Raw genomic sequence first — 26,882 nt, 5'->3', positions numbered from 1 at the left:
AAGTTGCTTATTTTGTGATAACTGCTTACACCCTCAACTCCTAAAAATAATCACTTAGTCATACTCATTCCCCTTCTTTTCCAACTAAGGATGTTGTTGGTGCTCCCTTTTCTTGTCTCTTTTCCTTTTATCCACTTCATAAGCTCCTGGACTCCCAAACAATGAAAACTGTTAACGTCCTGCAATTGCAGCACTGTGCAAGGTACTTTATGATCTAGGGCCATATGTATCAAAGGGTTTTACCCATTCTGTGCCTATGGGAAAAAGTGTTCATACATATGGCCCCTAGTCTTTTAACTCTTTATATTCGATTATTTTTTTAATGATAAAGTTGGTTTTGCATATTTCTGAAATGTACTAAGTTGAAATGTAGAAAAAACTAAAGCAAAGAAAATGCATCTAGACCCTGAAAAATGAACAGACTAGAGGATTGTAGGGCGATCCGACACACACAGGCATGCTGGCAGAGTTCAACGCCAATTCCCAGTTCAGACAGAACTGAGAAGGCTTCTCTGGAGTGATCATGGACACCTTACCAGAGGTCCTCGCTCCATAGGATAGGGAAAAAGTTCAGATAAAGAGTTGGGATAAGCTAAGCACCACTAGGAACGCAGATCAGTTTTAAATACACTTATCACGCCTCTGTGGGACATCGAGAGAGTCTTGGAGCCCTAACTACAGCGATGTGCTGCTGGTCTAGAGGGAAGGATCACAACTGACAGATAATGAATTAAAATAGACTGCCAGAAATAACACGAATATTAAACACACTCCACGATAAACATTATTTGTGCTCACAAAGCAGGTACCATGCTCATCCAATTGAAAGTTACAGGTCTGTTTTCTTAACCTCAATCAGAATAATTAAATGCTAAGTTGACACAGGTTAAAACTTCTGATAGCTGCTTACATACAGATGTGCTTGCGAAATCTCTCGTAAACAACAAAAATATTTTAAAACAGGCTTAGAGCCCACCCTTTACTTGGCACTGGTTGGCTCCGACGTCACTCTCGTTTCCTTGGTTCTGAATGGTCACAGCATCCCAGTTTCACTTTGGCTTCCTGTCTTTCTTCATCCGTGGCGCATGAGCCAAGCACAGCTTCCTGTGGGCGACCAGTCTCCTTCCACTGGTTCCGCCCTTTTGGACGTATTTTCTTTTTTTTATTCACGTTCAGGCACTTTATAAGAGTGCCTCTGTTTATAGGCCATCTCCCGGCGGGACCCAGCGTTCAAGCTCCCACTCATAGCAGACTATAGGAGCTTTCTTGGTACGATTGTGGGGGTGGTCCGCCTGAGTAGACCGCTCCCCCTGTCGCTGCCTGTTGGACTTGGCCCTTTTTGCAGGGTCATCCCTAAACTTTTTGCCTTTCTCCTAGCCTTTTCTCTGACATGGTGTTGGTGGTTTTAAGCCTCTGGGAACTTTAGCACTGCTGTCCAGTGTAAAGTGCGTGTGCTCTCTGTGTTACATATGGTAAGATTGGTCTACACCTGTTTGGCATATTTAATTTACCTGTCAATCCCTTGTAAAGTGGTATCTCATATACCCAGGGCTGGTAAATTAAATGCTACTGATGGGCTTGCAGCGCTGATTGCGCCACCCACCAAAGTAGCCTTGCAAACCTATCTCAGGCCTCTGCCATTGCAGGGCCTGTGCCCGCAGTGTTACTGTCGCTGTAACGTGGCACCTAAAGTGTGCGCCATGTCTGTGACCCCCCTTTTACTGCAGGTCAGTCACCCCTAAGGTTAGCCCTATGGGCAGGGTGCATTGTAGGTAAAAGATAGGACATGTACCTTAAGTGCGTGACCTGTCCTAGTAGTGACAAACAGCTATTTTGGTTTCTCACTACTATGGGGCTGCCCTCCCATAGGAATGCATTGGGGATTCCCTGATAAGTGTTTCAGTGGTAATTCCCGAGATGAGAGGAGCAGCCTGGTCAAGTTTAGTATATATGTAAATGTCATAATAAATGCTGCGCAATGGTGTGCGCGGATTTATTACAACTATTTTAGAAATGGCACTTTAAGAAGTTGGTATTTCTGTGTGCTATATGTCTGCCTGCCTGATATGAATTGCATGTCTGGCTTGTGAGTGACAGGGCCTGGGAGGTGTGTGTGGCTCCAGGAGGGGCAGAATGAGTCAGCAATAGGCTGAATGGGATATCTGCATTTAAGGTAGTGGGAGGAGTAGTTCCCTGACCCTGAATAGGATTGTGCCTGCCCTGTACAATGCTGGCTCCGCCCCTTGTGGTGTGTCTGATCATCGAGCCCCCACCTGACAAAGGGGAAGAGGAGCCTGGTAAACAGAGTGCTCCAATTCCCCCTGAACCAGTTTTTGCTGGTTCCCCCAAGCAATGTACTGCAGACAAAGGAGAACAGGAGTATAAATGTAGGGGCTGTGACCCCATGATTTTTGTGCTGTTTCTGGACTTGCTGAGGGCTTGCTGCTCCTGGGGGCCAGGAGAAGCCGCCACAGGGGTTTGCCTCCATGCTGGAGAGCCCTATGTGCTGGCCTCCCTGGGCCCAGCTGTGCCCCTTTGGATCTTTGGACATCTAGCGCCTCATGAGCGCTGTGTTTTACTTTCCTAGGAAGAGGAGCGCGTGGGCTTCGCAGCGCGGAGCTGCAGCCCTGTTGGAGGGAATACCGACGTAGGGATTCCCCCGCATTTGGTGCCTTTTCGGCAGGAGCCCACCCTGCATTGTGGTGCTAAGCGGGAGCCTACCCCGCATTATGAATATTCTAAGCAGAGGGTGCCCACCCCGCATTGTGATACCTTTTCGCGGGTGCCCACCCCGCTTATGATAGTGACAGCGGATGCCCATCCCTCTTTTCGTGATGATGACAGCGGGTGCCCACCCCGCTTTGTGCCGTGGATTTACGCGCGTGCCCCACCCCACCTTGATGATTTACTAGGTGAGCGGGTGCCCACCCCGCAATCGTCCTTATTTGAAACGGGAGCCTACCCCGTATTGCCGCCGCAGACAAAAGGTGCCGCCGGCCGCTGCAGCACAAACAGGAAGCCAGGCGAGCTGCCTGACTCTGGGCGGAGCTGCGGCCAGAAGGAGGAAGTCCCTCGTGGGCCCCACCATGAAGACCCGTGTCCCAGGGGAGGGACTGGGTGAAGAGCCGAGTTTCCCCCCTGCCATGGAGGGAGTCCAGAAGAGACCAGAGGAATCCCCAGCAGAGAGCCCGGTGAGCGGGGCAGGCAGGAGCCTCGCAAGCTCCATTTCCGAATTCACACAGTCCCCATGGGTCCCAGGAGAGGGGCCAGGCTCGAGGCACATTGTCGGTGCCTGAGCGGACCCGCCAGAGAGCAGGCCGCTCCTACGGTTGGGGGCCATTTGTTTTGGGGGCAAGTCTTGGGGGCAAGTTTAATTTACAGAGCCCCAGAGTGCCACTGCCCATTTTCTTTACAGCGGCACTGCACCAGCACGGGCAGCTACAACGTTTTGCATATTTGGTCTTAGGGCCCCAGTGGTGGTCCTGAGGGCACAGTGGTGCCCGTGCCTTCTTTTTTGGCTCTTTTCACAGCTGCCCCGCCTGATAGAGGACAGCTACAGCGATTGCACATATTTGTTACAGAGCCCCAGTGGGGACCCACTCAGAGGGCACAGTGAGTGCCCATGTCCACATTTTGTTTCACAGTTGCACAGCAATTAGTGGCAGCTGCAACGTTTAGGCCAGCACAGTTGTGCACTTTGGATACTGCTGCATTGGCAGCACGCCCTGACATTATGGACATAGGACATTTGAGCCCTCTCAGAAGGCCAGTTGGCCAGGGGGTCTGTAGGTTGGTAGGGCGCCAGGCCCTAATGTGATTTATGTGCTAATATGCTAATTTTGATTTATGCACCATGATTTATGTCTCTAAAGTGATTTATGATTATGAGGTTATTGCATACTGTGTTTATGTTTAGGAGGTTATTCCCTAATCTGAGGTTTAGGCGTATGAGGTTATTGTCTAATGCGATTTATGCTTGTGAGGCTATTATGGTCTAATATGTTTAGGCTTATGAGGTTGGCGCATAATGTATTTTACGGCTGATGTGATACTGATTGCATAATATGATTTATGTTGAAGGATATAATGCTGAGTACAGTGTTTTGCCAGTAGTTACTGGTTGTGTTCTACATTTAGTATTTTTACTTTGTGATGGTTCTGACAGCGGCCCAATTGGCCCTGTCATGTGTATATAATCCCCTGTAAATACCTCCTAGTGACATTTGGTACAGTGTATATTGTGTGATTACTATTCTAATGTGTTTATGATAATACAAAGGCTATTTTTATATATAACCTTGTGTGGAGTTCCTTTTGTGGTGTGCATAGTGTGTTGATGCTGTGTGTGAGTGCCCAAACGCTTTATACATTGCCTCTGGGATAAGCCGGACTGCTCGTGCCAAGCTACCAAGGGGGTGAACAGGGGTTATCTTCAGCGTGTAACTCCCTGGCCCTGACTAGAGTGGTGGTTTCTACCTGGCTTAGGCGCAAGCCCTAGCCAACCAGAAATTCAATTTCTAACACAGCCATATGGGCCTCCATCATAACAAAGCCCTCGTCTTGTTACAGTTGCTTGTCCAGACAACAGGGTAGTTCTCCCTAGCCGTTCCCGTTCTTTACATTAATGCAAAGAGAAAATTACTTTCAGGGAATGTTTCAGGGAGCTTCAAGTGTGTGATTGAATGTGAGCAGCTGGGAGCTGGAAGCTGTTGGATAAACACCTGGAGAGCTGTCGCACTAGGAATGTTTTTTTCCAAGAAGCCCCACTAGCACATTTCCAGGCAGCCATGAATCCATCCATAACAAATATAATCTTTTTTTCATGGACAGACGTGGACTCCATTGGGCACACGTACAGAAGTTCACTGTTTTGTACACAGTGTGTGTTAAGTGGCTTTAATTTCCAAGTGAGCCCCATCCAGTGAAGCGAGCCCCTCTTCGTCAGCTCTACTTTCGAACCTAGGGGTGTCACCCCTGCATGCAGTACTACTTTCAAGCCTTGCGGCCTTAGACACTGTTGCACTTGCAACCTAGCCCTACAATGATTTGCTCTACACCCTAAGGCCAATTAACCCTGGGGCTTGCAGGAGCACAACCAGCAAAACATGGATCTGCAGTAGATCAGGAAAATCAAGCCCTGCAGCACATGGCTTTCAAACCAGACTCCCGGGCCTGCGGTAAACTGTAGCACGTTCTTCTGCCTTCCAGCCCAGAGACCTGCAGCAGACGGTGTTATTATTGTGCCGTGTAGCGTTCAGCACTACCACTGAACTTCTGAGTCACAGGCAAACAGCACTTCCTGTTTAGAGAGGACGTTAAGTCACAGCATTACCTTTGACTGTCCTACAACTACCATGCTTTAATGAGTGCTCCAAGAGGCTCGCTTCCCGAGCAAAAATCTACAAAAGCCCTTTAAGAAGTTACTCATTGGTGCTTCTGTGAAGTGGGTTGTTCTGTTTTTGGTTGTGCTAGCATTGGGAGCACTCAAAATCACGCGAGAACTTGCAGGCCTGGTTAGCTGGTGGTCTAGATGTGGGCGAACGGTGTGATCAGGTAACTCTCCTCACACCAATGACGCTGTTCCATTTCCCCTCTGAGCTGATTTGCCTTTTCTTACTGTTTGTAATGCCATTTCAATAAAATGCAGAAGATGGCACTCAAATGCCAGCCTTCCCAAGAGTGATGCAGGCAATGCTTACTGTACTGCATTCTGCTCTATTCACGGATTGCTTTTCGCTGTCACGGCTAAAGATTGATGAGCCCGGGGTGATGGCGTGGATGTTTCCTCTTCTGCTCCCACCCAACCCACCTCCCCCCAGAGTTGTCTCGTTTCTGGTGGTGACCTACTTTATTATTTCGGAAATGCTGTTCAGTTGACTTAATATACGTCTACGTTTCCACGTCTCCCTTTATCTCTCCCTGTAAAGAATGGTCAAATGAAGCTCATTATTCATAAATCTGCACCCTCTCTGCGCTTCATTGTTATTTTCCTGAAATGTGTCCAGATGGGTTTGAATTTATGAACTAGTAAGAGAACATTTGTTGCTCTTGCGGTGGATGACTTTTTTACCAAATGAATGCCTTTTCATTTTTAGGTCTCGCCAACGCAGCGCGCATGCGCTGAAAAGGAGGGCCTTTAGCCGTCGCTCTGCTCATTTTCAAGCACACAGTCGTGCTTGTGGTGGCATCCACCTTGCGGGAGCGAGCAGTGGCGCGCCACAAGCACGAGTGCAGTGCTTGAAAATGAGCAGACTGCTCTCCCAAGCGCGTGTGCACGCACCACTCACGGGCTCACCTCCTGCTCCCGCAAATGACCCCTGAAGATGGACTGTCCTCAGGGTTCCTTTGGTGCGCCTTACGCTGAATCTGCGTGACTCAGAGCAGCAGTTCTACCCATTACTATCCCCGGAGGGAATTAAAAATGTTATTGAGTAGACAGTACTGTGCCCTCGCTTAGCAGACTTGTTACAAACAAAAAAGGCTGCTTCTTTTTCAGCCTAAAGAAGCCACTGGAGGACTCCTAACATACTCAACCCTCTAGGCAGCCCACGGCAGACCAGACACCCCCTTCCTCGTGCCACACACTTAACCAGGCATCTCCTGCCCATTTTCCTCCCCCAACCCGAAGGTATTCCAGGTAGCCCCAAGAAAAATAAACTTCATTTGCAAAGCTCTGGCGGAAACCTCCCTAAGATAGCCAGGCTGACTTTCTCCAGATCTCCGGGAAGCTGTCAGGATCTGTGCCCAGAGCGCCTGCCAAGACTACGATTCCCAGAATTCCATGTGCAGGAGTGGGAGGAACCACGGGCATAAAACGCCCTGAACGCACGCACGACGTTGTGCGTAATTGACGAAGTCGGACTCGACGGGCTGCGTCCCGTAAACTTCTTTCCCGCTTGTCAGTGAGAGAAGCGGGGATTGCTGTAAGCTTCGGCCAAGATTTTTCGGCAACAGAGTCTTAAGGACTGAGACCAAGACTCCTTGAAGGCATTTCCAGAGTCCTTGTCTTCCCATGCGGAGGGACTTGGTGGCTGGAGGCAAACACTGCTTTTCGTTCCGACTCCCGAACAGACTTCAGGAGGGGTCAGAGGGATACGCTACGGCTAGCGTGTCGATCCAAGGCGGAGTTCCTGTTAAACCAGCAAAACTGCAAGTAACTGATGGGGGGTGTGCGCCCGAGTCCCAAGGAGGACGTGTACTCGCGCAACTTAAAGGTTTCCCTTTCAGGGTGGGCTTCTTGCAATTCATTCGTTCTCTAAACCCCCGTAATGGTCTGGAGTAAGACCTGTGTTTAGTAGTAGTTAGCCAACGCGGTGAGGAAACCGCCTATACAGCGCTCAGGAGATTGGTCAGGTGCAGAGGCAGGCGGGGTGTCATTTATATTTCATACGGGATAATCGCTGAAGAGACAATCCGGCAGACATATTGATATAACCATCACAAGAAATATAGAACAATACCCACCAAAGGTATGCAGACGGGGGGCACCGCTCTCGGATGTATTGAATTCTGTAAGGGTGCACCGACCTAGCGTCCTGATAACTCCACAGATTAAGACCAGAGCCTCTCACACAAACAAACCATAGAGAAGGAGACAGCCAATCCTCTCTAGTACCTCTAATATTATACTTGGTCCTAACCCAGACATACTGGGGTCATCTATTGCTTGGTCAGCGTATGCAAGTTGTGTATGGTTACGAAATAGAGTTATGGTATGCTTGTTTATGAGGAAATAAGGAAGCTCATTATCAGAACTGTGTCAAGTAGCGAGAATTACTGAGAGTAGGTAATTGGTCTTGCATTGCATTATGTTATTGTTTGTATGTTAACTTTTCTTTACAGGTTCTACTCCCCGCTGTTCCCATCCTTCCCTTCCCTCGCTCGATTGCTCCAGTCTTCCGTGCCTTTAGTGCAGGAAGTTGGTGACGTCGAGAGGTGGACCCCATATAGCGTCGCCCGAATCCTGAGGAGTATCGGACCTGGGACTGATTCTCGACAGAAGCAGCCACTGACAGCCCCCACTCCCTTCTCCCATAAAAAGCATCTCCTGGCAGACTTCCATCCTCGCTTCCTATTTCAGCCTCTGGCACACTTGCACCCCCTCCTCCTTTCCAAAGAAGCCATGGCAGTCTTCTGCTGCAGTTCACTGCACGAACCCCCCGCACACCCTCTTTTACAGGCAGCCTGTACACAAAGCAAACTCTTAATATACTACACAAGTAACCCTGGCAGTCTTCTGCCCCTGTTCCCATTAAAAAATATTTGTTAAAACAATTGTAGATCCTACCCCTCTGCCAAACCCGCCCTGGTGCTGACAGCAGCTGTACAGAAGCCAGCACATGAGCGCACTCTGTATACTGTGGCAGCCAGCCCTATTTTACATACTTTACCACGCTCCCCTGAGGGCGCTTCTGTTAGTCTCACAGGATGCAACTCTCATTGTCCACGGCATCAATTAGAGGAGCTACCCCCGAGGGCTGACTGAAGAGGGCCAGGCTCTGTCACAAGAGACTGCTGGCGGGAGCATTAGTGAGGGTGATGGAAAGGCAGGGGTGCAGCTTTAATGTAATCAGCTGCAACTACAACTGCCAAACACACTTAATGACTTAATCCGCATCTACACGGGTTCGGAGTCTACGCGCCCATATTTACCCCCGTGCATTGGAATTTCATCCAGTACCGCATTTCGGCGGATTAATGTGCCTGCTGCACAAAAGGGTATATCATTTCCCCATCATATTTGAATCTAGGTGAGACAAAGTCAGCGTTTATCCTAGTCGTTTGTGTTTGTTGTGGGAGGATGAATGCGTGAATGGGAATTGGGGCGTGAGGTGATTCAGAGAGTTGCGCATGGAATACCTGGATCCAAAAACTTGTGGGAGGGAGATTTTGATGTCTCAGCATCAAGGTGGCAATGATGACGCACAAAGCAGGAGTTAGGGGACAAAGCAGCGGCTATTTCAGGCGTGCTCATCACTTGTCTATCCTTTTTGCACGTAGACGCCTATCCCTGTGCAGGAGCGGCCCCAGAACCGAATGTAAAATATTGAACCTAAAGCTACTTCCAAGTCTTATGTTTACCACTATATAAAACCCTAATTCCTAAATAAATGTGTCAAAGGTTTATTTATTTTTTTAAGTAAGGGTTTCCGGCTATTTTAAGTGCTTCTGATTTTGGCAGACATGGAAACTGGGGCACGGTATTGTTCTGCTTGCGATTACTTGTCGCTTAAAGTGTCAAACAAGCCATGCAAACTCCGCACGTGGGTACACAGCAACTATAGAAATGTCAGACATGCACAGAGACAATGTGGCAGCTGTGAAGCTCCTTCAACCTCCGCCCACCCCATCTCAACTTCTCTGCTTCCTTTTATCTGCACTGAACGACTTCCCCACACCCTCCTTCATAGTCTCCCTACGTCCCTTTATATTACGCCCCACCCACCATTTCCTGCCTTCGTGACCTCACTGCTTCCCTTAGAGACCGCCCCATTCCTCCTTGACAGCACTGCTTCCCTTTAGCTTCCTCTAGAGACCAGCCTGCTCCTCTGTGACCTCAGCTGATGGCTTTCGAAAGTGATTGCCTGTGACCTCCATTAGTAGCGCTTTCACACAAAACAATGAAAATGCCAATGCTGCTAATACATCATGATTCTTTTGACCGTACATTGAAAAAACAATGTCACAACAACCGCCTGTTCCGTTGGATTTAAGCCCAATATTTTTTCATCAATTCATATAAAAAAGATTTGAACACCACAATACAAACATCTTTAAATTTTTAGTTAGACATGTATTTAAACACACCCTTTATCCCCATACTGACAACAATGACACATTTATTTTCAAACAAACCTCAATTGAACAAACTCTCATCTCTCCATTTATTCTGACAGATTCAAAACCTCACTCATTCTATCAATACACACACTTCACATACCAACATATATAATACCCCACAAATTGACAACATATTGATACAAATACCAAGCGACAACTTTTTGCAATAAACTGCAAGGCCATCAACTCAAAAGATTTCTCTAAATCAAAAACATATACAATGTTGGTCTTTGATTGGCCTTAACATCAACGGTCTATGCGTTTCGAATCCCTCCAAGGTTTTGGGGATTCTCATCAGGACCAAAATAGCTGAAAAACAAAAAGGAGAAATTTCCTTGTCTTAGTGATTGACCTTAAGGACCCCCGTCTCTAAAAACCTCCTCTGTTCAAAAGCCCTCCAATATCCAAAAGGATGCTCTACTTAATCTGTAGAATGACTTAACAATAACAATAAAAGAGGCCGATAAAGGCGGTTCGATTGTGGTCTGGGGAATTCCGCAGTATACAGCCGAAGTAAATAAACAGCTTTGTGACAGAGAATGTTACAAGAAGATCTTAAGAGATCCCACATGGGAATTAAAAGGCCAACTTTTCAATATCTTAAAAGTAGGATATGATCAAGGCTTTTTAGGCAAAAAAGAATATGAGTAGCTACAAAATAAACATCCAAGAATGCCAATTTTTTAAGTACTTCCCAAGGGACACAAAGATGAAACTTGCCCGCCAGGAAGACCAATTGTTTCGGGTTGCGAGTCCTTAATGGAACCTATTTCAAAATTCGTGGACTATTTTTTAAAACCTTCTATGGCGGAAGTTAAATCGTTCCTCCAGGACACCACAGATTTTATCAATAAACTTGAAGCAATGAATTTTGAAGAAAAAAAACACCTTCTAGTAACCTTAGATATGGTATCTTTATATACCCAAATACCACAGGATGAAGGACTGGCGGTATTAACCTCTTTTTTGGACAGCAGAAACAAACCAGTGAAAATACCAACTGAATTCATAATGGAATTGGCAAGTTTTGCTCTAAAAAAGAACTACTTCAATTTCAATGATGAATTCTACTACCAAACGAAGGGAGTAGCCATGGGGTGTCCATTCGCCCCGGAGCTAGCAGTACTTTTCATGTCCAGATATGAAGACAAATTTGTCTATAACAACAACCCTTTTTCGCAATATATTGGAAGTTGGTTCGATTCATCGACGATATTTTTATGGTATAGACAGGAGATGAAGAAGAGCTACACTCCTTCCACGGCTGGTTAAACAGGACAGCAGATATCAAATTCAGTATGAATCATTCAACCCATAAAATGCCATTTCTGGACGTAGAGGTTTATGCAACAGAAGGACGTCTGGTCACAACTCTATTCAAGAAAAAAACTGACAGAAATAAAGCCCTTCATTTTGCAAGCAATCACCCACGAAGTCTCAAGGAAAATTTGCCTTATGGGCAATTCTTGCGCATCAGGCGTAATTGTTCCTTCAAAGATGAGTACATACTCCATGCCAATAATCTAAGGGTTAAACTTTTAGATCGTGGATATCCCAAAAAGCTTCTAAAAAAAACAATTGAAGAGAGCGTGGTGGACTCCACGGGAAACTTTGCTTGAGAGAAATGAAAGAACATGTACAGAAAGGATTGTGTGTGTTTCAACTTACTGTCCGACGTCTAACTGGTTAAAAAAGGTTATCAATCAAAATTGGCACCTGGTAAAAAACCTTGATAAGACGCTAATGGAAGCACCACGTTTTGCTTTTAAGAAGGATAAAAGCATTGCCAATCAGATAGTGCGAGCAGTACTCCCAAAGCCAAAAACAAGTACCCTTCGCGACTATGTGAGCCTTCCCCAGTGAAAGGCCACCACAAATGTGGAACTTGCATATGTTGTGAATCAACATTGGAAGGTGATTTGTTCACCCATAATGCAAGTCATTGGAAACACAAGATGTTTTCCAACTGCAAGTCCAAGAATGTAGTGTATGGGATTCTCTGCCCGTGTATGAAATTATACATAGGAAAGACCAATCAGGAAGTTCGTCATAGAATTTCACAGCACAAATCCAGAATTCGAAAGAATGTACAAACGGCTCTATTAGTGAATCACTGGTATGCAAATACACACACAGAAAAAGATTTAAGATGGACTGTTATCTCAAAGGTCGAACAAGATTTTAGAGGTGGAGATCTGGATGTGAAAGTAATAAAACGTGAAGCAATGTTAATCATCAGATTCAATACAGCTGTTAATGGGCTTAATGAACTCTCAGAAATTTACAAACTGTAAGCGATATCAGTTTCGCCCACGTTTTATTTTTTTTAACTGACGCAGAGTTTAACACTGCGAGGAGCTAGCTGCATAGTTGATTTTTATTCTTAAAAACACCTTACATCAGGCAGTCGCCTTATGAAATGTTTGTATTGGATAAACATATTATGGAAAGCATTAGAATAACCTTTTTAGGCCCATTCAAACTACAACTACCAGAATTCCTGGAATGGTGATGCAATCATCCTCGTGCTCAAAATAGGTCCCGCCCACATGCATTTGCAATTCGATTCTACGGTGAACTGTTAAAAAAATCAACTCGTTTGCAAATTTGATACTGCATTTTGAGATAAGAGCAGAGATACTTTGACATTTTCCAACTGGCATTTTGACAGCTAGAAAGAGCTTGGTCTAAATAGCTTTTATAACTGCCATGTCTTTTAAACAATAAGCGGCGACTGAATTTTACCGTTTATTCTTTCCCCAGTAAGACGCTGAACGCTACTGGTACTTCCACAATTGGTTTCAAGCGGACGACAGACAGCATACAAGGTAGATTAAACCATGGGCAAATATGCTCGGCGTTTGACCACACAAGTTTTTTTGAAAAGTAATATTAGGAACTATGCATAATCGCCACAATTATAACGTAGCCTTCTTCCCTTATACTAAAACGCTGCCACGCCCCCGCACCGCGGGCATCACCACACTCATTTTCACAGCGGATAAACAGACATTTAATAAGGTACATGGAATTTTGAACATACAAAACATTGTGAGTTACATTAATGATTTTGCCCTACTAAATATGAGTTATATATATGTTTTCCAAACAGATATGCAAAAACATCATATCCATCCGCAATTGGCTTCGTGCCACCACCAGCCTGCCACAAGTAAGAGCCTAATTTTTATATGCTTGCCTATACAAGTGTGGTCTCACACAGACTTAACAACTGAACGAATGAGACAGTGACAGAATGATTGATTTTTCTAGGTGTGACAGTTTGGAGAAACTGAAACGTTCTATGGTCGGCTGATCATTGCGCATCTGAGAAGGTAAGGGCTTTTGAACAGAGGAGGTTTTTAGAGACAGGGGTCCTTAAGGTCAATCACTAAGACAAGGAAATTTCTCCTTTTTGTTTTTCAGCAATTTTGGTCCTGATGAGAATTCCCAAAATCTTGGGAGGGATTCGAAACGCGTAGACCATTGTTGTTAAGGCCAATCAAAGACCAAAATTGTATATGTTTTTGATTTAGAGAAATCTTTTGAGTTGATGGCCTTGCAGTTTATTGCAAAAAGTTGTCGCTTGGTATTTATGTCAATATGTTGTAAATTTGTGGAGTATTGTATATGTCGGTATGTGAAGTGTGTGTATTGATAGAATAAGTGAGGTTTTGAATCTGTCAGAATAAATGGAGAGATGAGAGTTTGTTCAAGTGAGGTTTGTTTGAAAATAAATATGTGTCATTGTTGTCTGTACGGGGATAAAGGGTGTGTTTAAATACATGTTTAACTAAAAATTTAAAGATGTTTGTATTGTGGTGTTCAAATCTTTTTTATATGAATTGATGAAAAAATATTGGGATTAAATTCAACGGAACAGGCGGTTGTTGTGACATTGTTTTTTTCAATGCACGGTCAAAAGAATCTTGATGTATTAGCAGCATTGGCATTTTCATTGTTTTGTGATTATAGTTGGCTTGGCCTTGCTGCATAGCAGTCAAACCCCTTTTTTGGTTTCTTTCAAAATTAACAAGCGTTGGCATAGCCAATAGGTCTCGCTTTTGGGAACTTATAAGTGTTTAGCCATGCAACAGTTAATGTTGTTGCAGTAAGGATATTGTGCTGCATAACTAAATTCTTATAAGGTCCCAAAAGCGAGACCTATTGGCTATGCCAATCCTTGTTGGCTCTTTCAATGGCCTTTGATGTTTTGTCAGTGCTCTTGTGACGAGGAAGGTATGCTTCCTGGATTTCATGTGTCAAACTGTAGTGGTAGGGTCCTCTAGGCGCCTTTTTTCAGTAACAAGCATTGGCATAGCCAATAGGTCTCGCCTTTGGGACCTTATTAGTGGTTAGCCTGAGGTTTTGGCTTGGCCTTTGTTTTTAAGCTATGTTGTAGAGCAGTGTGGCCGCTGTGTAGCCTGTTAAAAAATTATAATAAAGAAGACTGTTCACATTATTTTGTAGACACGTGCTTGCATTAGCATGTGGAATAGCAGAAACCTTATTGAGCTTTACTAGGCAAAGTTGTAGCTCTCTCGCACCTTTTAGCAGCTCCTGTTACACACACTGCTGCTGCCTTGGTGCTGAAAGTTAACCACCAGAAAGGCACTCTCCCTTTAACTTAATTACCTTTGAATTAGCTGGGGGTGGCGCAGAGCTCCGGGGCCCGAGGGAAACAAATGTCTGTGAATGCGAAAGGGCTGGGTTAGCAACAACCAGCTGACTACTGGGGGGAAAGATAAGAGCACACGTGGTGTCAGTCAGTAGGACGCCTCCTTTGTTAATTGGTGGTTAGTGGTGGTTGTAGAAGTTGCAGGCATAAAGATGGAAGTAGGGGTGTGAACTTGAAACAATTAAAGGCAAAAAGGTTTAGGGCGGGGCTTTACAAGTGCTGGCACGCCCAGTGAGGTATGCATCTGAGCACAATTGGGTCAAAGGAACCAATGGGCAGGTCCGCAGGTTTATGGGGGCAGGCCAAAGGTGAATGCAAGAACAGCAACACCCTTATAGGCCATGGATCAAAGGATGCATGACTGCGGTGTTACTGTGGGGAGTCAAACACTGAAGAGGGACATGGCGAAGCAACCCCCGGGCTGCAATATGGCTGCAGGGTATAATTCTGTGACTTGGACGTACACTGCGTGGATTGTCACTGTAGCCCAAAATGTGACTGCCGGCCCAACTTTTTCTTTTGCATAATTAAGTCAAGGAAAATATCGCCTAATTGTGGGAGATGTAGCCTAATCTGTCAACCCGGCTGCTAACTGGGTGGGTAAAGGCTTTGGAGCACAATGTGCAGGTTGGGGAGCACTGGGAGAGGGTAGGAGACATGCAGGGGGAGCCTGAGCTTTACTGTGGTTGGATGGTGTAAAAATATAGAACGCATTGGATACAATTGCAAGGTGGACGGCAGACGTGCTGCGGAGCTGGTTCACCCCTGCTGTTAGGCAATTCTGTACTGCACGGTCGAAGAATAGCAGTGTGTATAATACATGTGTTTTCAAGCCCCTCATTTTACGCTAGAATTGACAGTGATTTACGCAGATACAACTTGAGGAAAAGCACTGTGCGTCGCTCCACAGCCAGATCAGAGAGAGAGAGAGAGAACTGTTGTAATAATAATGTGCTAATATGGGAAAATGTGAACACCCGGCACAGTGTAAGATACACACTAGTTGCAAATTAGCTCCCAATTAGACAAAAATAACTCCAATTATACTAACAGTTAGCATGCATGCCTAACAACCATGTACCTACATATAGTAAAACAAACAAGCTAATATGTTCATAATATATCTCTTTAATTAATACAAAATATAAATATATTTTTTTTGGTTTCGTTTTCAATTTTTGCAGTGAAAAATTTTCTCTATATAAACATATACATTTATGGGCAACAATATATCAATATGTCATCATGTTACTAATATACATGCAAGTTGATTCCAATATACTGTATATGAGTTCTGATTAGACCATGATTAGTTTTTCATGATGAGTTTGCATTGCATGCTCGTGATGCCACAATAATTTCTCATTTCTTTTACTATGATTGTTCTTCATTAAACATTCAATAAACAGCAACAATTTTCAAAAAGCAGTGTAAAGATATTTTTTTCCAGATTTTTACTCTATGGACGATAGATGGACACATAGGCGGTCGATTGACAATGCGTTTCGGCTAGGCCTTCGTCAGGAACCCGCTCTGATTTTTACACTATATGTAAAAAATAATAACACAAGAAACATATACTAATTAAAAACCAATCTAAAAAATTGGGAGTCAATATAGCAATCATTATTAATTTATAAAAAATAAAAATATGTATAAATTCATAGGAATTGTCGGATCCAATCCATAGTCTCTAAACTCAACTGAGATAGACACTCCTAAAGTGGAGTTTTGGGATATAACAGCATAATTGTCTAGGAGATGTTAAAAAAGGGGGGCGCTTTCAATCTGCTTAAACCTTTCACCAAATAGTCCATGGGCTGATAACCATAGACCAAAATTTACGGGAGAATGACATACCTCTCTGATTAATTTGGTGAACTAAGTAATCTTCTGCTACATGAGATGTATCTTTATAACGATCTTCTGAACCTTGTTAAGGCAAATATGCGTCATCTATACTCTGTCAAAAGCCTACTTATATCAGTTAATCTATTCAAAACGATTTTTTACTAACCCTCTTTCATTTGGCTGTTCACGTTCTTGACTTCGGTTATTGGGTTGAACCCAAATTCTATTCTTCTTTTAGATGATGATATATGATATTTCTACTCTAAAGACAAGAAAGATACATGCACGTATCACAAGCAAAAGGCCGATAGAAATACAGTCCTCGTCTCTTGCTATTTATATACGTTTATATTATAGATAATAATCATTCTTCCATAGGATATCTCAAGTACTCACTTACTAAAATGTACTCCTCTGGACATCAATAAGACTTCTGATAAAAAATATATATAGCAGAGGATTACAACTTCTATTCTGTCTTCAAAGGAGGAATCGGTTCTGCGGGTTTAGATATGTAAACAAATATATTATAAATAGGGCTCCCGGTTTTATGGTATTTATTTTTTTGCCATTTCCGTCTGTATTTATCCATATTTATTTTTTGGACATTTTATCTGTATTTATCCACATTTATTTTTCCTACAAGTAAATGACGTCGCTGCAGCTAGTATTTTTCCACATTAATTTAAATTGACAATGCACACATACACTTGTTTGTTATTGGTCAATACATTAATCTGAAAACTTTGCCATTCGCAGAATGTCCCAAATATAACATATATGTTATGTTTTATCTACATTGCACGAATTCTCCCATTTTCTGCTACCATTCGATTTTAGACCTCCTCTGCTTTCGAGGATTTTATCACAGACTGGCTTCTAGTGCTTGTCAGTTTTAGAAAGTTTTAGTCGCTATATTTATCTTTTTTTTACGGTTATTACATGTCTTATAAATATGCTGGTTGTGGCTGTGAGTCAGGCGATACACCTAAGATGGTTTTGAATTGATGGTGGTTTAGTCTGTGGGCGCTCTCTTATCCCCACAAACCTAGCCCTCCTCTGCACACCATTGTTGAATTTGCTCACTTTAAGCAGGCGGTGCTCCAAGAAAGTGCAGAGATCCCTTGGACAGATAAAGACCTGTTAATAGCAGAATACTGGCAGGTGAGGCCGGATAGCAGAGTCTGCTGCCCTTCTGAAGACGTGTCATCAAGTTCCAAAGTTTTCAGAACCTCTGGTATGGCTTTCATCAAGGCTGGCGTTTTTGTACTTAAAGGACGAGCTGGCTCACCTTCCTCCTGGGCTCAGTGTTAGTCAGTTAGGCATCTATTAACCCTTGCTGCTCCAGATAAGAGAGGCACGTGTGGAGCACCGTAGAAAGATGCCTGCATTTGATTTAATACAATGAATGGAACATACCAACAGAACTGACGGTGTTTTGGCACTCTAAGCCATGCCTGTTTCAATTATATCATTTTATCAACATCGGAAGAAAGGAAGGAAGGCTGAGTTGGGCCTACAAGGATTCAAGCGTGTGACCTTAAATTTAGACTGAAACCTCTGTTGCATTTCCTCAATCCATGGATGTATTTTATCTTGTATTCCAGACCACCCCTCCCTCCCCCCCACTTCGTGTGTGTGAGCCCGGGCTGTAAGACAGCTTCCCCGGGCACACACACTGACAGTTTTTGTGCTGCCAGCCGCACCGGAGTACTTCACAGGTCTTTAAACGATCATTCACTTGTTAACGAGGCTTTGTTGTTTTTCACCCCTTCTTAGAGCTCCTGGATCTCCACGCTGCCTATGGCTGGAAGAATTACTCTGTGAGCAATCACCATACCATCTGCTGGAGCACGGCAGCGCCGCAAAATGTGCTAGTATTTACCAGTTTTTAAATATAAATACAGACAAAGGAAAACTTGTTTTCCGTCTGTATTTATATGTAAAAATCTGTTTAAACGGAAAACCGGGAGCCCTAATTATAAAGACTCAACTTTCAATAAATCTATTTAGAAAACGTTTTAGTATTTTCTAAGCTGATGTCGGTGATTTGAAAGTTAACTATATATATATATTCGATTAATATCAGATCTAACTGGTTATATAGTATAAACTATTACAAAGTATTTCATTTATGCATTTATAGTTTGCCAATTGGTCTTGTTCTCACTTAATGCTAATTCTCAGCTATAGTCATCTTAATTCACCCGTATGTTTTGAATACACATACCTTAATCAATCTTATCTTTTTGTTCTATTCATGATAAATCTTTTTCGTTTTATCGTCTGTTCTGGCGGTATCCTTTCTTCCACGTCTAGTGATCTATTCCGTCCTCCTGGTTGATAACATGAATACATGTATGTCAATTCTTGCCAAATGTAACACCACTAAGTTAAACGTCTACTTGTGAGTACTCCCCATAATTCAAGTGAAAGGACACTAGATGAAGGACCCACCCTATCTCTAATTAATCGAAATATTAACCTTCTGTGAGGCAAATGTCACTTTGTCTTATAATCCTTTAAACGTCTGACAACGCAAATCATATCCCAAATTTTATTTAGCTTACAAATCTACCTAAGTCTAAATACGATCTAGTCTCTAATTCGTATCTTTCCATCTCATATATGTCTATGTAAATTCAGCAGGAATCTATTCATTAAGAACCTAAACTGAACATACCTCCTCTCTCTTGTACTCCGCGTCTTCGTTTAGTTCGGCGGTTATCCGACTCGCGGCCATTTTCGTCTATTTACATACGCCGTTTAAACGTGCGTTTCATTGACGCACTTGATCACTCGTATAGATATAGGACTTGTAGCATGCCGGATAATGATTGCTAAACTCGCGCCATGATGAAATGATCAATTTATCTCGTTGCCATTCTAATCTATTTTCAAGCATTGGAAAACTATGGAGCTTATTTTTAATTAAGTCCAAATAGCGAATGTTGCTTATTAAATTTGGACCATTCGTAAATGTCCCAAGTTAATCTTTGTCCTCAAGGGTGATGGATAAGTTTATTTTATCTCTGGCTATCGGTCACAAATGTCCGGTATACTAAAGAAATCTACCTGCTAATGTCTCCAAGATGATTGGTAGTAAAATCCCTCTTATTGACTAAATGCGTGCACATGCAGCTAGAACCTAAATGACTCAGTTTTATCCTCTTAATAGTTTGTCAAATGCTATCATTTATTAACAAAACCATATTTACTTCTTGGTTTCAAACCTCATGGGTCTAATTACTCCAAGATGGGAAATCGGTATTTTATTAATAGATAACTCTACATACATTCCCTATGCTTTTCGATTTATCTAGCACAACATAAGATATGGGTTAAATTTAACTAGCCTGACATCTGTCACAAGTATGGTTTATCCATTATTTTTAATGGCTTGGTCCCAGGGAATGTCTTGGTTCAACCCAGATGTTGCTGTATTAAGGATAAACATCCAGTAGACTTCTCTCATTTTTCTGGTTTTATCCGTCTGTATACCTGCTCGAGGCCAAATCTTTTCCAAAATATACCACTGGATGTCATCTGGTGTATGTCCCAAATCTACAAAATGCTGCACCATAGGTGCCGATGTTTTCTGCGTTCTGATTGCAGATCTGTGCTCTGTTAGTCTGACATTAAAGGCTCTCCCTGTTTCTCCCACATATCCCATGTGGCATGGACATATAATCAAGTAGATGACATTTGTCGATTTACAGTTATTGAGTGTATTCGGAGAAATATTGACGCCATTGAATGTGAATGTCGATGCTTCAATGGCCATTGAGCAAGATTTACACGAAGTGCACTTAAAATTTCCCACCACTTTTGAACATCACAAAGCATGTACCTGTAACACCGTTCAATCTGAATAAAGAGGAATACACAGCAATGCAAACCCTTAAACAGACACCAAACTTAACGATTAAGGCTTGTGATAAAGGAGGGGGTATTGTTGTGTATGATACTCCCACATACATCTTAAAAATGAATCAAATGTTGGGAGACACACGATACTATTGTACTATCACCAGAGACTATATAACCAGTTAGATCTGATATTAATCGAATATATATATAGTTAACTTGCAAATCACCGACATCAGCTTAGAAAATACTAAAACGTTTTCTAAATAGATTTATTGAAAGTTGAGTCTTTATAATATATTCGTTTACATATCTAAACCCGCAGATCCGATTCCTCCTTTGAAGACAGAATAGAAGTTGTAATCCTCTGCTATATATATTTTTTATCGAAAGTCATATTGATGTCCAGAGGAGTACATTTTAGTAAGTGAGTACTTGAGATATCCTATGGAAGAATGATTATTATCTATAATATAAACGTATATAAATAGCAAGAGACGAGGACTGTATATCTATCGGCCTTTTTTTTTTTTTTTTTTTAAACTGTCTTTATTACCAAATAGCACATGTCAACTTACAACAGACTGCGCCTACAACCCTGAGGCCGGCTGTTCTCCCACACACCGTCACGTAAATCCAGTAGCTTATCTCACATCACGGAGGTCGGGCATCGCTGTACCCAGAGTTAGTCCAGTCAGCATGCAGCCTCAGCAGTGCGGCGGTGTGCCACAACCTGTTTGCTCTCCCCCACAGAGGAGTCACAGTATTCTTGCATCTTTTATTCCTTTAATCAAACAGCCCAAACTCCCACCCCCACCCCCCCAACTTCCCCTCTTCTAGGCATCCGATCTTCTAGGCATCCGATCAGACCCTCCCTAGTAGCGAACTCCCCGATTTCCATCAAAGTGCGCGGTGTACCCTGGATCAGCACACGCCCCCCACTTGGTCCCTAGACCCTCCGTCTCCCCGTTCCCGACCAGCTCCCGTCTCCGCCTCCCCCTCCAGATCCCCCCTCTGTCCCTTGAGGCGCTCTGTGTACAACCCCCAAAAAATTTTCGGCCTACTGCGCGGCGGTAGCAGCTCACTATACACCTCAGTTTGCGTACAGCAATACAGTACATCTCGAGCCCATTGTTCCACAGTGGGTAGTGGTCCTCTCATCCAGCGCATTGCCACCCCCTTCCTAGCTATTAACAGCCCCATGTCCACCATTTTTCGGACAGATCGTGGAAGTTTCTTGGAATAGCCCAGTAGGGCCACCTCCGGCACGGGGGTCAGCTCGATCTCCAGTATCTCACTGAGTTTGCGGAATATGGCCTGCCAGAACCCGTACACCCCCGGGCACTCCCATGCCAGATGCAGAAATCCCGCCCCATCATTCCCGCACCTGTCACACACTGCATTCTCCCGCAGACCGTAGCGATGTAACCTTTCCGGCGTGAAGCATACTCTGTTCAGGTACTTGAAATGGAGCAATTTGTGCCTCCCGTGCAACGATATCCGTCGGGTGCCAGCACAGCAGTACCGCCACATGTCGTCATCTATTGCCGACCCTAGGTCCTGTTGCCAGGCCAGCCTGGCCTTGGGGAAGCGGTGTATCCGCTGCTCCATAGCTATCTTATAAAGGCGCGATATTAAGTGTCGGGGGCACTTATGGTTTATCACATATGTCAGTTCCAGGACCTCCGGGGGCTCCGCCATATCATCCCCCAGTTGCTTTCGCAGCGCTGCCCTCACTCTGTGGAACTGGAAGCAGTGCAGCTGCGATGGAGCGTCCCCCCCCTCCGCCACTCCATCCCACGACCGCACGATGCCATCGACAAACAGATCTCCCATTACCTGCAATTTGAGCGCCTTAAGCGCTCGCACCACCCCCTCGTCTCTGCACGGGGATAGCCATTGCGCCCATTCCAGGATAGCCATTGCGCCCATTCCACTGGCATGGAGGGCGAATAGAGTAATGCGCCGGCCTGGTGTCTGAGTATACTATCCCAGGCATGTCTCGTGGAGTTGAGGGAGTCAAGGTAGCCCGTCCGTCGGACCGGCGGTTCAAATAGGGTCGCCGGAAGCGGGAGGGGGTCAGCAAACAATCGTTCCAGAATTAGGTATGGTACCGTAGCCTCTCCGTGTATCCAGCTGTGCGCTTGTGCTCCCTGAGCCACCCGGTAGTATAGTTCCAAGTCGGGCGTGCCGAGACCCCCCATATGATAGGGTAGGGTCAGCACTTGCCAGCTAACTCGGGCCTGCTTACCCGCCCATGCCAACTTCAGTAGCGACCGGCGCAGCCTTTCGAAAAATACCCGTGGTAGCACCATCGGAATATTGACAAACAGGAACAAGAAGCGAGGCAGGACCACCATCTTCATGATCGCAATCCTGCCTATCAAGGAAAGTGGGAGGCCGATCCAGATGTCGACGTCGTCTTCGAGTTTAGCCACCGCCCTACCATAATTCTCCCTCATCAATATGTCTGGGTCAGTATGTAGTCTGATTCCCAGGTATCGGACCGCGTCCTCCGTCCATTGTAGTGGGTAGTCCATCTCAAAGGGGGACGTGGTCGGAGTGAGTGGAAAGGCAATGGACTTGCTCCAATTGACTCTCAGGCCCGAGAGGGCACCAAAGTGCACCACCTCGCGCAGCACCGGCGCCAAATTATTCTCTGGGTCCCGCACATAAAGGAGAGTATCGTCGGCATAAGTAGAAACCACAATTCTGTAGGTGGGGAAGCTCACCCCCCTCAGACCAAGGTATTCCCGGAGAGCGCAGGCCAGCGGCTCCGCCACCAGCGCATACAGAATCGGCGACAGGGGGCAGCCCTGCCGAGTGCCCCTAGATATCCGTATAGCGTCCGTGACTCTGTTCCCCAGCCGTATCCTTGCGCTTGGGCGCTGTACAGGACCCCCATCATTCGCAGAAAGCCCAGGCCCAGGCCCATTTTACTTAACACCTGCCTCATGAACGGCCACTCTACCGAATCAAACGCCTTCTCCATATCTAGAAACACCGCGAGTCCCTTGGTGTCCCTCCTGACATGCTGCATGGTTCCAAACACCGTCCGCAGGTTGTAGGTCAAATTCCTGCCAGGCATGAAGCCCGCCTGCTCCGGCGCCACCAGTTCAGGCGTTAGCAACGCCAATCGTGTGGCCAGTATTTTCGCATATATCTTAGTGTCGACGTTGAGCAACGACAGGGGTCTATATGAACTACACTCTTCTGGCGGCTTCCCTGGCTTAGGGATAGCCACCAATATGGCCTCACTCATTGACTTTGGCATACTACCCGTTTCGCACATATCGTCAAACAGCTGCGAAAGATGCGGCAGGAGAAGGTCCACATAATTTTTATAAAAGGCGGCCATGAGGCCATCCGCCCCAGGCGCGCTGTTCGCACGCATGCCCGCCAGGGCTTCTAGTATTTCATCCCTCTGTATGGGGAGGGCCAAAAATTCCCTACGGGCGTTGGAGAGAAAGGGGACTCGTATATGGTCTAAGTATTCACTTATTTCGTCCTCCATGCCCGCCTGCCGAGAGGCGTACAACGTCTCGTAATACAATCGGAAGCGTACTGCGATCTCCTCCTCTTCAGTTAGAAGCTCCCCACCATCTGATCTGATCTGGGTTATGTGTAGTTTACACCTCCTGGCCTTCAGCAACCTCGCCAGGACCGAGCCTGATCTCTCACCCTCCCTGTACACTCGAGCCGTTGCGTACTTCCCCAGGTGCTTGACCTCTGCATCAGCGGACTCGTGGTACTCTTCCAGTAACGCCTTCAGCTCCTCCGTGGTTTCGCTTCCCCCTCCCTCCACTAGCTTGGCCTCCACTTCGCCCAGTCTACGCTCCAAATCTGCAAGTCTCCGATGTATGTCCCTCAAAACCCCAGAATGCTTAGCCATGGCAAACCGTCTGGAAGCTGTCAACTGAGCCCACATTTGTGCTAAAAAATGTGTCAATTGCTTCTGCCAGCTCCTCCTTGAACAAGGGGTCGAGCAGCGAGTAGGGAGGGAACCGCCACGTGAACGGCGGGATGGATTTCTCAGGCGTATCAACAGACAATAAAATCAGGGAATGGTCAGACAAAGTACGCGGGAGAACCTGACACAAGCCCATCCGCTGGAGGAGCGCCGCCGACGCAAGCCAGTAGTCTATGCGTGTATGCAGATTATGGCAGGCCGAGTAGTGCGTGAAACCCCCCGCTCCAGGGTTTAGCGCTCTCCATACGTCAGCCAGATCGAGTCGAATCATTTCCCTGCACAACCTTAGAGCTGCAGCCGCCGGCGCTCTAACTGCCCCCCCCGATCTATCCAGTCGAGGGTCCAGCACTACATTGAAATCCTCTCCCCACAAAATCTGGGAATCCCCACAGCTCCTAATTGTGTCAGCCAATTTACCATAAAAGTCAGGGCAATCAAAGTTCGGACCATAGGCATTAACTAACAATAAGCCCAATCCTTTGCCCCGATAGCGAGAGAGAACATATCTGCCCCCACCGTCCAAGGCCATCAGTTGCACCGCGGATTCAGACTTAGGGTTGAACCAAGTGAGTACCCCCCTGGCGTGCGTTGTGAACCCAGCCGCATGTACGTTTCCCCGCAGCCCACCAGTGCGTAACATGGGGCTGTGGTTGGGAAGGTGCGTCTCCTGTAAGAAGGCTACATCTACGCCATGTCTGTGAAGGTATTCCAGGTCACTACTCGCAGGGGGCAGGGCCGCCCCTGCCGGGCCGCGGGTCTAGCCATTATCGTCCCAGACACGAGGCAGTAACCCCGCACTCAGAATCGCTAAACTGCTCTCGGAGTATGTCGCCCCTCTCCACCCAATCTGTCGGACTTGCCTAGAATCAAACAACAAACTCCCCATCCCTCCCACCCTCCCACAGCTGACCTCCCCCAACTTCGCCATGCTGGACCTCATGTAGAGGTAACCCACTAAAACCCTCCCCCCACCCAGTAACCTCAAACCCTGTCAAAAGTGTGTCGTGCACTCGGAGGCGGAGGTAGCTCCGTAGAAAAGTATCAAACAGAGTCAACTCAAGGGCCAGCCCTCCCCTCCGCACACGGAGCAGTAATTTCTTCCCCGGCTGTGCCATTAGCAGTAGTTAGTAGGCAGGTAGTGTTCGCTCCCCATCACCGTCAGCGGCCCAGGCCTGCAGTTCCAGATAGCACCGGCGCACCTCCAACCGTGCCACAGAGCATCCGTTCAAGGCCTGCAGCCCGGGGCTCTCCATACTTGGTATGTTATCGTCCCTCATATGGCCCCCCAGCCCCTCGCTGCGCCTTGTAGGCCTTAGGCCCCAGATCAATGTCAAACAGGCTGGTCCAGCCCACTCCGCCCTTGTGTCTCTCTTACCGGCTGCCTCCTCGTGGTGCATCTCTGTGACCTAGCGCGTGCCCAGTGCCGTCCCAGCATGCGCATGTGTCTAGTCCTGCTGTTCCAAGGAGCTCCCCGAACCCTCTCCGCTCAAGCTCCTCTCAGGGCTGGTCTTTTCCTCCCTTCCCCAATCCTTCAGGGCTTTCTGCAGGGCCTTGGGATCCAGAAAAATGTGCGTCTTTCCTTGCCTGTTGACACGCAGTTTCGCAGGGTACAACATTGCGTAGTCTAAGCCGAGCTCCCGCAGCTGCCTTTTGTCCGGGATGAACTGCCGTCGGGCCTCCTGGACCCTGATGGTGAAGTCCGGATACAACGAGATGGACGACCCTTCATACTTGAGCGTCTGTTTTTCCCGAGCCACTCGTAGGGCAGCATCCCGGTCCCTATAGTTCAAGAGTTTGGCAATTATTGGCCGCGGCGGCGCCCCCGGCACCGGCCGTGGCCCCAGGGATCTGTGCGCTCTCTCCACAACAAACATAGGGGAAAAGGTGTCTGGACCGATCAGATCCCTTAGTAGTTTTTCAACAAACAGCTCCATGTTGCCCGTCGGCGTCGTCTCCGGAAGGCCCGTGATGCGCAAGTTGCAGCGTCGCGCACGAGCCTCCAAGTCTTCGGTTTTGTCCTGCAGTACCTGCATAAGTCGCCCCAGCGCCTTCTGCTCCGAGTCTATCGAGGTCTGCGCTTCCTCCACCCCCACCAGCCGCTCCTCGGTATTGTCCAATCGCTCCGCATGTTTATCAAGGCGCTCCCCCATGCGGTCCATGCGATAGGAGAGCGCGTCGATTTTTGCCCCCAGGGAAGTGATGCCTGACTGAAGGCCCTTCTCCATCGAGAGCAGCAGACTCTTAATGTCCTGGGTGTCTTCTGACAGGGCAGGCCCTCCACCGCTCGCCGTTCCTTCTCCCGCATCCTGGGGCTTTGTGCGCTTCTGTTCAAACGATAGCTTCGCCTGCGTTCTGTCTGACTTGCCCATTGCGCCGCGTCCGTCGCTGGTCCCAACACCTCTCTCTCAGGGCTGGGAGGGCGCCGTAGGGCTCCCCCTTTCGCTATCCGTGCGAGATCCAGCTCCCGGCTTAGACCGGACCAGCCACACCGCCGCCGCCGGCGTCCCAGCGCTTCCTCACCTCGATACTCCCGGGGGGGGGCGCCCCTCGCCCCCCTCCGCGGCCTGGTCTGAAGCGCCGCCCAAGCTGAAGCGCCTCCAAGGGAGAGCGTCCTGCGCTGTTGTCCGTGCGTGCTGTGACACCGCTGTCCCCAATTCAATCAGCGTCCAGGGGAAT

The 26,882-nt window shown here is 46.3% G+C and overlaps 1 protein-coding gene across 1 annotated transcript in view; it reads right to left on the bottom strand.

Annotated features, from left to right (window-relative positions):
* Positions 1-26,882, bottom strand: part of CLN3 (CLN3 lysosomal/endosomal transmembrane protein, battenin) — a 550,496-nt gene that overhangs the window by 431,773 nt on the left and 91,841 nt on the right. The window lies entirely within an intron of this gene.

Source organism: Triturus cristatus, chromosome 7 (genome assembly GCF_964204655.1).
Source record: "Triturus cristatus chromosome 7, aTriCri1.1, whole genome shotgun sequence".
Lineage (NCBI taxonomy): Eukaryota > Metazoa > Chordata > Amphibia > Caudata > Salamandridae > Triturus > Triturus cristatus.
This window is presented reverse-complemented; position numbering and strand designations above follow the sequence as displayed.